This window comes from Rhinolophus ferrumequinum, chromosome 4 (genome assembly GCF_004115265.2).
Source record: "Rhinolophus ferrumequinum isolate MPI-CBG mRhiFer1 chromosome 4, mRhiFer1_v1.p, whole genome shotgun sequence".
Lineage (NCBI taxonomy): Eukaryota > Metazoa > Chordata > Mammalia > Chiroptera > Rhinolophidae > Rhinolophus > Rhinolophus ferrumequinum.
In genome coordinates this window covers 71,168,102-71,181,673 of record NC_046287.1, presented here as the reverse complement: position 1 = coordinate 71,181,673, position 13,572 = coordinate 71,168,102, and positions in this window count along the sequence as shown.

Sequence of the window (13,572 nt, the reverse complement as noted above, 5' to 3'; positions counted from 1 at the left end):
CCTCTAACTTTTGTCTTTAGAACTAAATCAAGAAAAATCTCATGTTGTCACTTAGGGGTGTACCCTGCTTTATCTGAAAATAGAGTTGTGCATTAACTTTGACATGTGTGCACCTTTTATTTTTAAATTTTTATTTGCACAACATTTCTAGCAGAAATTCTTCTAAATATAAGGCACATATATGGTGGACTTCCTTAGGTTCCAGTTCCAATGCATCATCTTTTAAACTTTATATTGGGTTAGGGGATAAGAATGGAAGAGATTTAGAGGCCTGCTCTCAGCTCAAAATTTTAACCAGAATTCTTTTAAGTGTTGTAAAAGTTGTTTCCATCATTAAAACAAACAAACAAACAAAAACATTAATCTTTTTAAAAGAAAATACTACATATTTTTCTTATTGCATTTCTGTTTTCCTTTTCTTCAAAAAGCAGACTCTTGATTGGTTCTCAGTGAGACATGCCCATACACACTGGATTAAATTAAACAGTTATTATTCACCACATTTAGTGATGTAGACTCTATACTTATAAATATTTATAATATGTTCCTTTATGCTTGTAGGCCAAAATACAAAGACAAAAAAAACATTTAAAAACATTTAAAAATATGTTATTGTATAAAGTGTGGAAACTCCTTCTTAATGAAAAAAAGAACACTAGTGAGAAACCTTAAGTATATTGAAACTCCTGATTGTGAGCAATTGAAGACTTTTTAAAAGGAGCAAATAAGTAGAGGTTTTAGGATAGTACTTATTTCTAGAGCATGAGATTTAATTTTTGATTATTTAACAGCACCATTTGTTTATTACACAATGATAAATTCACAGTCAACATATCCAAAAGAACATTTATGTATAAACTACAAAAGGTTGTTATCCTAAGAACCTATAACCATACTATCAGCATGTAATATGATTTAGCATGAACGATACTATTAAAGTGTAATTTGGATAGAAATTATAACTTATAAATGTTCATGTTTCTTTCATAGTGACAATTAGAGATGTTATTGCTGTGTTATTGCTAAAATAATGTTCTCATTTTAGAAAACTCAGTTTCTTGCAAAGCTCTCTTTAGCCTTCCTATTTTATTTCCTTAGGATGTATTTGCATTTTAAGTTGCATGTTTAAAAATTATTTTTCTATTAAATCTAAATAGCCTCAGAACAAAGCTGTATGAAATTCCATAAACTAATTGACAATTAAATACTAACATGTTTACCATGGTGGTAACACAGTGCATAGATGTAACAAAAAGGCATTATATGTGGGATTATACATTTAGGAATTCTTGTGTAGGCTCATTGGAAAGTAATTTGGCTCCATTCCTTTTTATCTCACAAGCATAAAACTGCATATTTTAGTATTTAATAAAAATGTTCAACAAGTTAAATTCTTTTACACTCAACAATTTAAATGATAACAATGACTTTATGTATCAACTTATTAATGAGGTAGTTTCATTAAACTTAATAAATTTAGTGGGTTGTGTTTAACCAGCTGTAGCCTTGTATCTCACTCAGTAAGACAGAGATGAAAAGGAAAACTCATAAATTTGCAGAAACACTTTCTCAACATTTCTTTATATATTTCTGCAGAAAAGGAAGCAAAGAGAACTGTTCTTTATCTGTACCTAATGCACCCCAGGCTATGCCCAAGGGATTTGCATATGAAACCTCATTTAAGCCTTTGATGTGTCTGCATTATTACACAATGTTACAGACCAGGAAACTGAGGCTCCAAGAGGCTGATCAGTCCAGACAACCTAGAAAATGGGTCATTCCAGATTCCTCCTTCCACTTTCCTCCACAATTAAGTTCTATTTTTAATCTCAATATGTTTTTAATCCCTATCATCCTTGTTATCCCTTTCCATATTCTGCTGGTTAGGTTTTGTAAATCTTATTTCCATCTGGTATAATGCAATAGCTTCCTATCTTTTCTTTCTGACTCCAGTCTTAATCATCAAACCAACTAGTAAAAATGTCAATAGAGCACTTTATTTAAAATATAAATCAGAAAATGTAATTTCCTTTCTCACAACCCTGTAGTATCAACCCACGCCTTTAAGGATGGCAAATAGCAACTTTCACACATGGCTCCTAGCGATCTCTCTACAATCACTTCTCACACTGTATGCTTTAATAAAACAGATATGCTGGTAATTCCTGTTCAATGCTACTTTCTGCTTGCATTTGGTATTCACTGTGTGTAATATCCTTTTTCTCATATGTCTGTACTTAGATACTCGTAATTTTCCTTTAGATGTCATCCTCTCCAGGAAGATGTTGATCCTTTTCAAAACTAAGGGTTCCTTCCATATATTTTCACAGCATCCTGTGACTAGCTCTATAATCACACTTACTGATGGCACCAAATTACTCTTTGAAAATTCTATATCTAATTGAAAACCCATGTTATTTTGAAAGGTACAGTTAGGGATATAAAAAATATTATTCATTGTGATTATGCTTTCATAAATCTGTCACGGTCTTTATTAGGATTCCCTCTGGATTTAGTAAATTTAGGTCTCTGACTACATTCTGACTACCTGGATAAGAATGTCAGTAACTCACAAAAGTAATAAATCATTAGCTCCTTTATATAAAAAGAAATCCAAATAATTTTATCTTTTTAAATTATGAACAAACTGTACAAATTTTCTTACAGTATTGAAAATGTCTGATTCTTTAAGTATTTTTTTCTAAATTATATTTATGCTAGAACTCTATATCTAAAATGAATAAAAAAATCTGTCTATTTGGATGGATCTGGAGTTGACGGTTTACAGGTTCCTATGTCCCCCACAGTCTTCCATGAAGAACTTTCAGGGAACCACAGGATTTTATAGCAGGCTGTTTGAGATTCATTGATTTATTGCAGCCTTACCACTTTTCTCTTTAGATTACAATGCACCTTAAAATAAATCTAATCTTATTTTCTAAACATGTTCCTTTATTTCATAATAGTTTGAAATATGGTTTATGCAAACTCAGCCTCATCCTTTCATGTATGGGTGTGATGTCAGCAAAATGATGGATTAGGAGGTACCTGGCCATTGTGCCCCCATGGAGATACCAAATAAGCAATAATACATGGACTAAAATATTTTTCTGAGAACTCTAGAAACCAGTTAAAAAGCTGCAGCAACCAAGTAAACACCTAACCAAGAAAAAAAAACTGCACTAAAAACAATATAAAATGCTCTGAAATATTGTTCATCTCTGTGACCCCCTCTCACCCCGCCCTCTCTTCCCCCTGCTCCAGTGCAGGATGAGTGGTTGGGAGGAGGCTACCCGTTTCCTGGCTCCTTACTTAGGACAAAGGGAAATACTAGAACTTGCTTGCAATGTTCTGGCTGTTTGGTGGATGTCTTAGTGACTGGTTTCTGTCTCTCATGACTGAAGCACTGATTGGAATGGTGGCATCATTTGGATATTAGGTTGGAGGCCACTGAAAGGTGTTTTAGAGCTGTACAAAGTCTGCAGACCCTTGGGCACTTGCAGACAAAAGATTATGGACAGGGGAATACCATAAAAATACAAGGTTTCAGAGAAAAATGCAAGGGCAAGACTTTTAGGAAAGTTCACACATTTATAGCAGCCATACATAGAATTGGAATAAAAACACGTGCACCAGCTGAAGGATGATGCATTTCCAAAACAGATTTGAGAGAGCCATGACTCTCTGAGACAGACTGCATAATAGAGTTATTTCTTTGCACAAAGTTAGTTTGAAAAGACTGGGATCAGTGACTGATTTTCCAATGTCCCAATCGCAACAAAAGGTCACAAAACATACAAAGAAACAGGGAAACAGTCAAAGGAACAAAATAAATCTCCATTAAAAACTCTGACTTGCTTGACAAATTTAAAACCACTGTCTTAACTATGTTCAATGAGCTAAAAGAGAACATGGTAAGACAACTATATGAAACCAGGAACAAAACGAGAATATATCCAAAGAAATAGAAATTGTAAAAAGGAATCCAACAAAAACTCTAGAGTTGAAAAATACAATAACTACGTTGAGAAATTCACTGGAGGGCTCAACAGCAAACTTAAACAGGCAAATGAAAGAATCAGCAAGTTGTATCCAATTATTTGAAATTAATGAGGGAGAGGAGCAAAAAGAACACATGTTGATGACCATGTGGAAGAACTGAACCCCTGTGCACTGTTGTTGAGAATGTAAAATGATGCAGCTACTATGGAAAACAGTACGGCAGTTCTTTAAAAAATAATAAAAATTGTATTAATTACCATATGGCCACTTCTGGGTATATATCCAAGAGAACTGAAACCAGTCTCAAAGAGATATTTGCAGGATCATGGTCACAGCAGCATTATTTACAATATCCAAAGGGTGAAAGCAACCCAAGTGCCCACTGATACAATGTAATATTGTTCATCCTTAAAAAGGAAAATAATTATGACACATGCTACTACTTGAACAGATTTTGAGGACATGGTACTAAAGTTAAAAAACCCAGTCACACAAACACAAATATTGTAAGATTTCCCTTATATGAGGTATCTAGAAGAGTCAAATTCGCTGAAACAGAAAGTAGAGTGGTGGTTACAGAGGCTGGGATGAGAGGGAAATGGAGAGGTGTTGTTTAATGGCTATAGAATTTTGGTGTTGCAAGATTAAAACACTTTTGGGTATTTGTTGAACAAGAATGTGAATTTCCTTAACACTATTGAGCCATACACTTAAAAATGGTCAAGATGGTAAATTTAAACTATGTGTATTTTACCACAATTAAATAAAAATACACAGATCCATAGCCTACATTAAATAATATGTCAGCAATAACTAAAATTATTTATGTATCTTCTAAATAATTTACTACAACTTGTAAAAATCCCTGAACAATGTTTAATAAGTATTCCAAATTATTTCACAAGTGTTTGGAAGTATGTGATATATGTTTGTTTCCAAATTTCTGAATCTCCATTTCACCTGGGAAATCTATAATTGTTTTTCAGACACTGGGGACTTCTTTATGGCCATTCAAATTTGGCCTTCTTATGACATTCTTTCTACATTCAGACTGTTTTTCTTTATTCATTGCCTGTTCTTTTTCAACCTGACATACTATTGCAACTCTAAATAGTGAATGATTTACTCTAGCTTTCTCACCTCTTTTTATCACTCACTTGTAACTTCAAAATATTTGACTTTAAATTACTAGAAAATTTCCCTCTGTGTGTGACTAAATGTAACCCACACGACTATCTTGAGGACCTTTGGTCTTATTTAGATTATTTTTACTTTCAGATTTAAATGAAAATATTCTGATTTCTCATCATGCATGTAGTTGGAAACCTAGCATTTTTCAATAATAATGAGGAGTCTCATTGGCATTATGTTTTCCCTAGTTCCGTTTTATTCAGATTTCCTATTAATGCTAAATTCTCTACCTGTTATCTGTGTCACCTCATGTTGTTCTTTCTCTATAGTCAGTGGAAGCAGATGAGGAAGGCTGTGCTTTCCTTGAGTTTCACAAAATCATGGTGAGAAAGCAATTCCATGCAGAAAATTTTTACAACTAATTTATGAGTAAGTCTTGCCCACCACTTGGAACTAAATGTTAATTAGTACTCTTCTCAAAACTCCTTTGGCTGTTCCCGCTAAATGGAATGAACTAAATAGATTTCCTTATACCCTTTCTATCCTTGCTGGGAGGTGATCCCTCTCCTCACATACTTTTCCTTCTCTGGTCTCTCCTCTTTCTCATTTATCAGGTCCCCACACCTTCAGGCTGAATCCTACAATCAACGTCTCTGTCTCTCTCTCTCAATGCCCAATCATTTAAAAAATACTTAAGTACGATATACATATAGAAAAATGCACATAGATTTAAAATATAGCGAATGAATTATCATAAAATGAGCACATCTGTGTGACCGCCACATAAGTAAAAAAATAGAGTATTACCAATTCCTGAAATCCCCAACATACTCAAATCCCTCATCCTTCATTCAGCCATATTCACATATGACTACAAAACGTTTCCTATTTTGTATTTCTGCTCTCTCTGCTTCACTCTGGATATTTTAATCTTATCAAATTTCTAGTTAACCAAATCTCTCTTCAGTTGTATAATCTATAAAACCCATGTATGAATTTTTAATTTGTTTTTGTATTTTTCAGTTTTGAGTTTATACTTGGCTCCTTTTGTAGCTGTATACCTTTCAGTACTCTGTCAAATTCTTAATCATGTATTTTAATTCCTTGGGCATATTAAGCAAAATTGTTTCAAAATTTGTGTGGTATCTTCTTTTTCTGGATCCCTTATGGATGTGTTTATATGTCATGTTCTTTCCTTTGGTTTTCTCTAACATGGTTTTATTTTGTCACATGCCTGATATTTCTGATTGAGTGCTGGAGAGGGTATGGATAAAAAGTTAGAGGTAATTTGAAGCTCTGGATGATGTTACCTTTCTCCAAGAGAGCAATGAAGTTTGCTTCTGGTTGCCTGTTGCTTGAGGGACACTTGTAGTATCAGATAATATTAATCCAATCAATACTTGAGGCGACTGGACACTGGCTTTTAGTTTTTGCTATTCAATCTCCAGGTTAGCCTTCCTTAAATGTCTGCCTTGCTGGGTTTATCAAAACCATTCCTTATTGGTGGCTCTAAAATCCATTTTTTCTCCTTGTAGTTCCATGAGTCTTCTGAAACCTACGGTCACTTTCTCAGTCTCTTAGTATTTGTTTCAGATTCAGTAGACACATCTGGAAGAAAAGCTACCCTAACTGCTGGGTTAACTTCTCTGGGTTATCTTCTTTCTTTTCTCTGATGTTTTCAAACTGTATTATATTGTTTGTCCAGATTTTCTAGTTTCTCTCAATAAAAAGGTTGGTTTGAACCATGTGCTCTGCCAATGCTTGAAGTAAAACTCTCGTCTTTTCATTTTCATAAAAAGTGACTTTTGCTTCTATCACCTACTTGGCTAAGGGTTTCATTTCACGTTGCCAAAAATTAACTGATATGCTCTATTTTAAATGGTGTGGGGACAGGAAGCCAATTATTTCAGACTTCACTCTTTAGCAAACTAAGGCTCTGAGTGGAAGAAAGAAATGCAGTGCTTTACGTTTTCCATTGATCTGAATTACAACACCCACACAGGAGGCAGAAAGAACTATAGTTTATTGTTTTTGTTGATAATAGAATCACAATTTATTTTTTTTCCTCCTACTAGATCAATGGTTAAGTTTATTAAGGACAAGGATTGTACTGTAATGTTTCTTTTTACATATTAGTCATACAATAAATTGTTGTTGAATGAATAAATAAATGAAATAAAAACAGCCAGTGCTACATGCTGACAGCACCATTGAAATAATATGTTAAAGAGTTCCAGAAGCACAAGGAGTTGATTATTTGATTGTCTTTGAAATGCTGCCCAGGAGGAGCAACCATTTTCTTTTTTACTATGAAATAAAAGAGAAATCAGGAAAACATTAGAGAATTTGACAATAGAGAATTTGATACTTGTCATGTGCTCAGTTGCATCATGTGAGTGATATTAATAGGGAAGATTTTTCTCCTCTTAGGCTCAATGGAAATTATATTTATTTATTTATTTATTTATTTATTTATTTATTTATTTTTTAAATTTATTGGGGTGACAATTGTTAGTAAAATTACATAGATTTCAGATGTGCAATTCTGTATCACATCATCTATAAATTACATTGTGTGTTCACCACCCAGAGTCAGTTTATATTTATTTTTAAGTTATGTTAGGTGTTTATTTATTTCCACTTCCTGATTTCAAAAGGCATAAAATTATAGAAGGAAAAATATTTTTTTTTAAAGGTTAAAGTGGGTGAATACAAAACTTTATGTAGTTAGAGTTATACAAACTGTGTCGAATACAATCTTGCTGTGCATACTTCAGGAATAAGTAGGAATAGCTAACATCTTCTAAGCTGATGAGAATAAATGTGAAAGTATGTGAAAAGACTAAAACTAAGACATTGTCTAAGCAGCATTTACTTTGCTAATGTCCTACATATAGGTTGCTAGGCACACTCTAATGCAATCAAATAAAAGAACATTATTTCAAACCTACTCAATTCAATTCATTTGTTATTTTTAAAGTCTTCAAATCAGAATTTGGATGCGTTGACAGGCTTAGGGGTAAAATTATAGTGTTCTATCATTTTTTAAAGAACAGAAAAAAATTCTAAACCATGACAGCATTTAGTTAAATGACATAATACCCCACTTAAGCTTAGGCTTGGATAGGTTAAGTCAGTTATTAAAGCTTGATTTATGAGAAGTATGCCTCCCCATACAGCTGAATTATCTTATGTTGTGTTTCAATTTCCTTTCCACTATTACATACAAGTTGAAGTTTATTAAATGACAATGGAAATGCAAGGAGAGAACACCAGTGTATGTAGTAGCATGCTGTGATGAAACGATGACCTGAAATGTTCTCTAGGATTACTTCTAACTTAGACGTGATACTTGAAGCAAAGAACAAGTCTTTGGGTATTATCTATCTCAAATTAAGATGAAAGATAACCAGATGACTGTAATGTACTTTCCCGTTTTTCTATTCTGATGTCCAATTCTATTCCCCACAATAAAATCCCTTCCCCAAGTATGTCATCTACTCAAGATTTCAAAAAGATTTCTTTTTCTATAAGCTCTACAATGATGCACATTCTATAAAATTTCATAACAACCTTATTTTTTGACCTTATTTTGGTTATTTTTATTCTCATGAGTAAAGAACACAAATAAATAAAATGAGAATCTGTCTCCAAAACTTCTTGCCCATATTCATTTAAACTGGGTTATTAATGAAAACAATATATCTATCAAGAAACATGTCCTTGTTTTTTTTACATAAAATTATATTGGATATAATTACAGTCATTTCTTGAGTATTTCCATATGACAGATAGAACAGCAGAAACTATTCAAGCAATTATCTTTTTTTATTTTAAAATGCACAAACTATTATTTTTTTCAGCTAAATTATTTTCTTTTAATTATGGAGCATGTAATTTTCACAGTCATTTTTTACACACCCACAAACTGATAGAAGTTAAAAATAATCTGGAATTACATAAGGTGCTAAATGAACTTGGTTTAGAAAATTTCTTAATTTCATAGAAAAATTATTTTATACTGTGGTATTATGAGAAAGCTTTTCAGGTGGTAAATTTGCTGAAAAGGCTATCTGAAGAGCTGTTTAAGACCCTTTATGGCAAAACATTGAAGGAATTTTGTATGTATACCTATAGTGACAGCAACAAAAGTTCTTAACATTGAGGGAGGAATCTTCCAGTTATTTATTTCATAACTATAATTTTGCTGTCCATTTTTTACTGATTGCAAAATACTTGAGAATATATTACTATCTTCATCTCACAAAGCAAGCAAATGCAGTGTAGGGTACTGTTTTTCAAATTTGTTTAGCATCTGAATCTTCCCTTCAAAGGAATCCATACATGAAGAATACAGTATTATACAGCTAAGCCCCAAAGTTTTGGCATGGTTTATCAAATAGCAATGAATAGAGGAAATATTCATCATCTATGAACTTAAAATAATTATAATTAGTTGCTGATGTTATTGTAAGAATTTGAGATTTTATATATAAAGTAACTGGCCAATGTAGGTGCTCAATTCTCTTATTCTTTCGTCCTTTTTCCTTCCTTTAATTACTTTTTCTCTTCTCATCTAAATTCCAATGCCTGAGATGTTCACAGAAATGGGAATAATTTTGATTAGAAGAATGTATATACAGTTGGAGAGAGAGGAAAACCCAGACAGGACCACTTCTTCTCTGTCAAAGCCTCCCTTCTCATCTGCCAATCAAAAAATAATTCTCAGTTGCAGAATGACAAGTCATCCTCATTTAAGTGTTGTGATCTCTTAAACGTTCAATAAATAGTATACCTCTTTGTCACATTTGTTCTGAGACACTTGAAAAATTAAACAAAGGAGTAGAAGGGGCCAACAGAATAGCCCCACAATTGCTGGTTGTGGATAGTTGGAGGCTTTAACTTGGTGTAGAACCCCAAAGACTTCCGAACACTGAATCCCAGAGTTACACAATTACCCCAGTTATCCCAGGGATAACTGATCTGATAGAGCTCTCTGCACTGGGGAGAACCTCGTGACAAAGCTGAGCTGAGTACTACCCTTGGGATTGAGTCTGTGAAGAGGCAAAGAAAGGCAGGAGCTGCTCTCATAGCTTTCTCTGCACATGGGAGGAATGTCCCCAGGAGTAGTGAAGAAACACCTCTCTTTGACATCAACTTCTCTCTGGCTCCAGATTTCCCATCCCATAACTACAGAGTATTATTTGGACACACAGTATCTGTGAATTCTTTTTCACTCTCTGCTTGTTTTTATCGTTCCATAAACTCCCACTCTGATAATATTTATGGGGTGATTAAGTATTATACATATAAATATATATTTGATTTTCTGGAATAATTATCTAGCAAATGGCTCTGCAAAAAGTAGTGCTTCATTGGAAACAATTAAAAAACAAACAAACAAAAAAACTTTGTCCTCAAAAATGGGCTTTACCAAAAAGCCCTCATACTCCATTTGGATAGCCTCTGTTGCTTAGCTGCAGGAACGGCTCTTACATATGAAAACATTAATAACATATAGTGAATTTCCACTCATTTATAAGACTTTCTTGTAAGTAATAATGTATTTGCTCTGTGATTTTAATTGCAAATTGTGCCCTTAGAACTCCTTTGTAAATATTTTCTTACTAAAGTATTGCAAAAGCATATGCATTTATTATGCCAGACAGTAAAAAAATTTGCATTTAAGTGATATTATATGTGATAGAAGAAAGCAAATTTCTGCACTGAAATTTTTATTTGTCCTCACCACTTTTCCAGGAAGCCAAGTCATACTAGAAGTCTCAATAATTTAACTCAAAAGAGATACTGCTCTTCTAAGAAAAAGGGCCTGTTTCAGATGTGACATACGTGTATGACTGGGTGACTAGACATTTTGGTTAGCCAGGACAGGGCTGATTTATGCCAGTTATCTTGGCATAATTATTAATAGTGCTTTCTTTCATTCATAATAACATCTATGACTTGAACAGTAAATTATATAGTCATTGTATATATACCTGTAGTATATGAACAAGATTAATGACAAACCATATATAAAGGTCTACACTCACAAATAGTTGTATCTCAGGTTTAAATCACAGTCAATTTACCCAAAGTTAAACATTCATTGTGAGAAAATATTTACAAATCATACAGCTGATAAGGGTTTAATCTTCAAAATGTATAAAGAATTCATAAAACCCAAAAGCAAAAAAAAAAAAGAAAGAAAGAAAAAAATAACCCAATTAAAAAATGGGCAAAGGACCTGAATAGGTATTTTCTAAAGAGGAAGACATACAAATGGCCAATGAGTATATGTGGATGAAAAGATGTTTTATGTCACTAATGATCAGGGAAATCAAATCCAGTTATTTATATCTTCTTTAATTTATTTGAGTAATATTTTGTAGTTCTCAGTGCACAAGTCTTTGCCTCTTTAGTTAAATTTATTCTAAATATTTTTTTTTTCTTTTGGATACTATTGTAAATGGAATTGTTTTCTTAATTTCCTTTTGGGATTATTTATGCTATGGTATAGAATGCATCTTTTTTAATATTCTCCAATTATTTCTAAATTTGTTTATTAGTGCTAATAGGATTCTGTAGAATCTTAGGATTTTCTACATAGGAGATTTTGTCATCTGCAAACAGGGATGATTTTACTTTAACAATTTGGTTGTCTTTTATTTCTCATGCCTAGTTTCTCCAACTAGAACTTACAGTACTATGTTGAATATTAGTGTCAGGAATAGCATTCTTGTCTTGTTATGTATCTTAGGGTCTTTTACCACTATGATGTTAGTTGTGTGGATATAACTTAATTTTAAAAATTAACTTTATGGTTTGTGTATAAAAGAAAACTTTTGGATGCTTAAAATGAAACTGAAGTATTATGTATAATTTCTGGTTGAGAACTCTTTTCGTAGACTTGTTTACACATATCAAGGAAGAAAAATTAAGGTCTTAATTTCCATAAAACACAACTGGACAAACTGTATCCACAAAGATACCTGCTTGTGTCTGAGAAATGATCAGATAACTTAACTCTGGGTAACAGTAAGTGTTTTTTCCATTTTACATTTGTAATTAAATTTAATCTGTTAATGGGATTAGGATGAAGGATGAATTTTAGAAACAAAGCCACGTGGGCGCGTGCACATGCGCACGGGTACACGCACGCAGTAAGTAAAATCCTTGTCTTTAGATGAAACATGTTAAGAAAAATTTTCTCAGAAGTTACTGGAGGAAGCTTCTGATAAGAGCAACAAACAATAGATTCTGATGTCTAAGATGAGTTGGTTTAATGGTTGTTATGTAGTCGCTACCGTTACCATTTCAGTATTTTATCATAACACACTCTTCATACGGGTTTCGCCACCGTGTTGCACAGACTGAGTAGTTTTGCAAACAGTGAACAGTTGAGGAAATGTTTTCTATCTTTGGACTGTCACAAAGAAAACCAGAAACAATCATCACTTGAGGAAATAAAGGAAATTAACCACAGTCTTTTTATTTTTAAAGAATACATTATTTATGTTTGCCTAAATTAAGAAAATGCTAAAGAGTGTGGGGTTTTTAAAGATGATTTTATCTTCAATGGATAAATGCATCTTTGAAGTAATCATCCCTATTGCATTACCACAGATTTAAAAGAGCTATTTTTTATATGTCTCCAGTTAGTTTTTCCCCCCAGCTTTATATATGCAGTGAAAAGATTGAAGAATTAAATACACTTCATGAATTAAAGTAAAATAAGTTCAAGCTTAAAAAAAAATCCTCTTTAAATATTTGGATGTTGAAATATTTGGATCATTGTGTGGAAGGTGAAATCAGATGACCTTCCTAAATCATTCCAATTCGAAATTGTGCAATTTAAAAAATTGCCTTTGTGTTTAACTGTTTGGTAGAATCCAATTAGACATCCTGTCAGGACCTTTATGAACCCAGCAGAAATTATGCAAACTTGTAATGAGAGTTAACAAGGAGTTGGGTAACTCCTTTATCTGGCATGAGGAAATTCAGTTTTATAACACTAGGGACATGCAGTGCCTTCAATGCCTAAGCAATGTCATTTAAAATTAACCAAATACATGTGAACATATAAGGTATTGCACAGAAAATAAAGACTAAGTACGTCCTAGACTTACATTATTCACAGCAGGCTACATTTAGACCATCGGTTTTATGTATTTATTGCTAAGTTTTCTGAATAACTAAGGTCAGGAAATAAAATGAAAATAATTATACCTTTAGTCAAATAGGATGCTAAGATGTCTACTTTATATAATCCATGCATTTTTCCTGACATGTACAATTATGTGTATATATGTATGTATGTATAACTATTATAGTTACTACTTTCATGTACACATATGTAGTTCTGTTTGCATAACACATAGGCATAAATTGGCCATCGATTTCTAAAAACTGATGAGTGTATGAGTTGTATTGGACAGA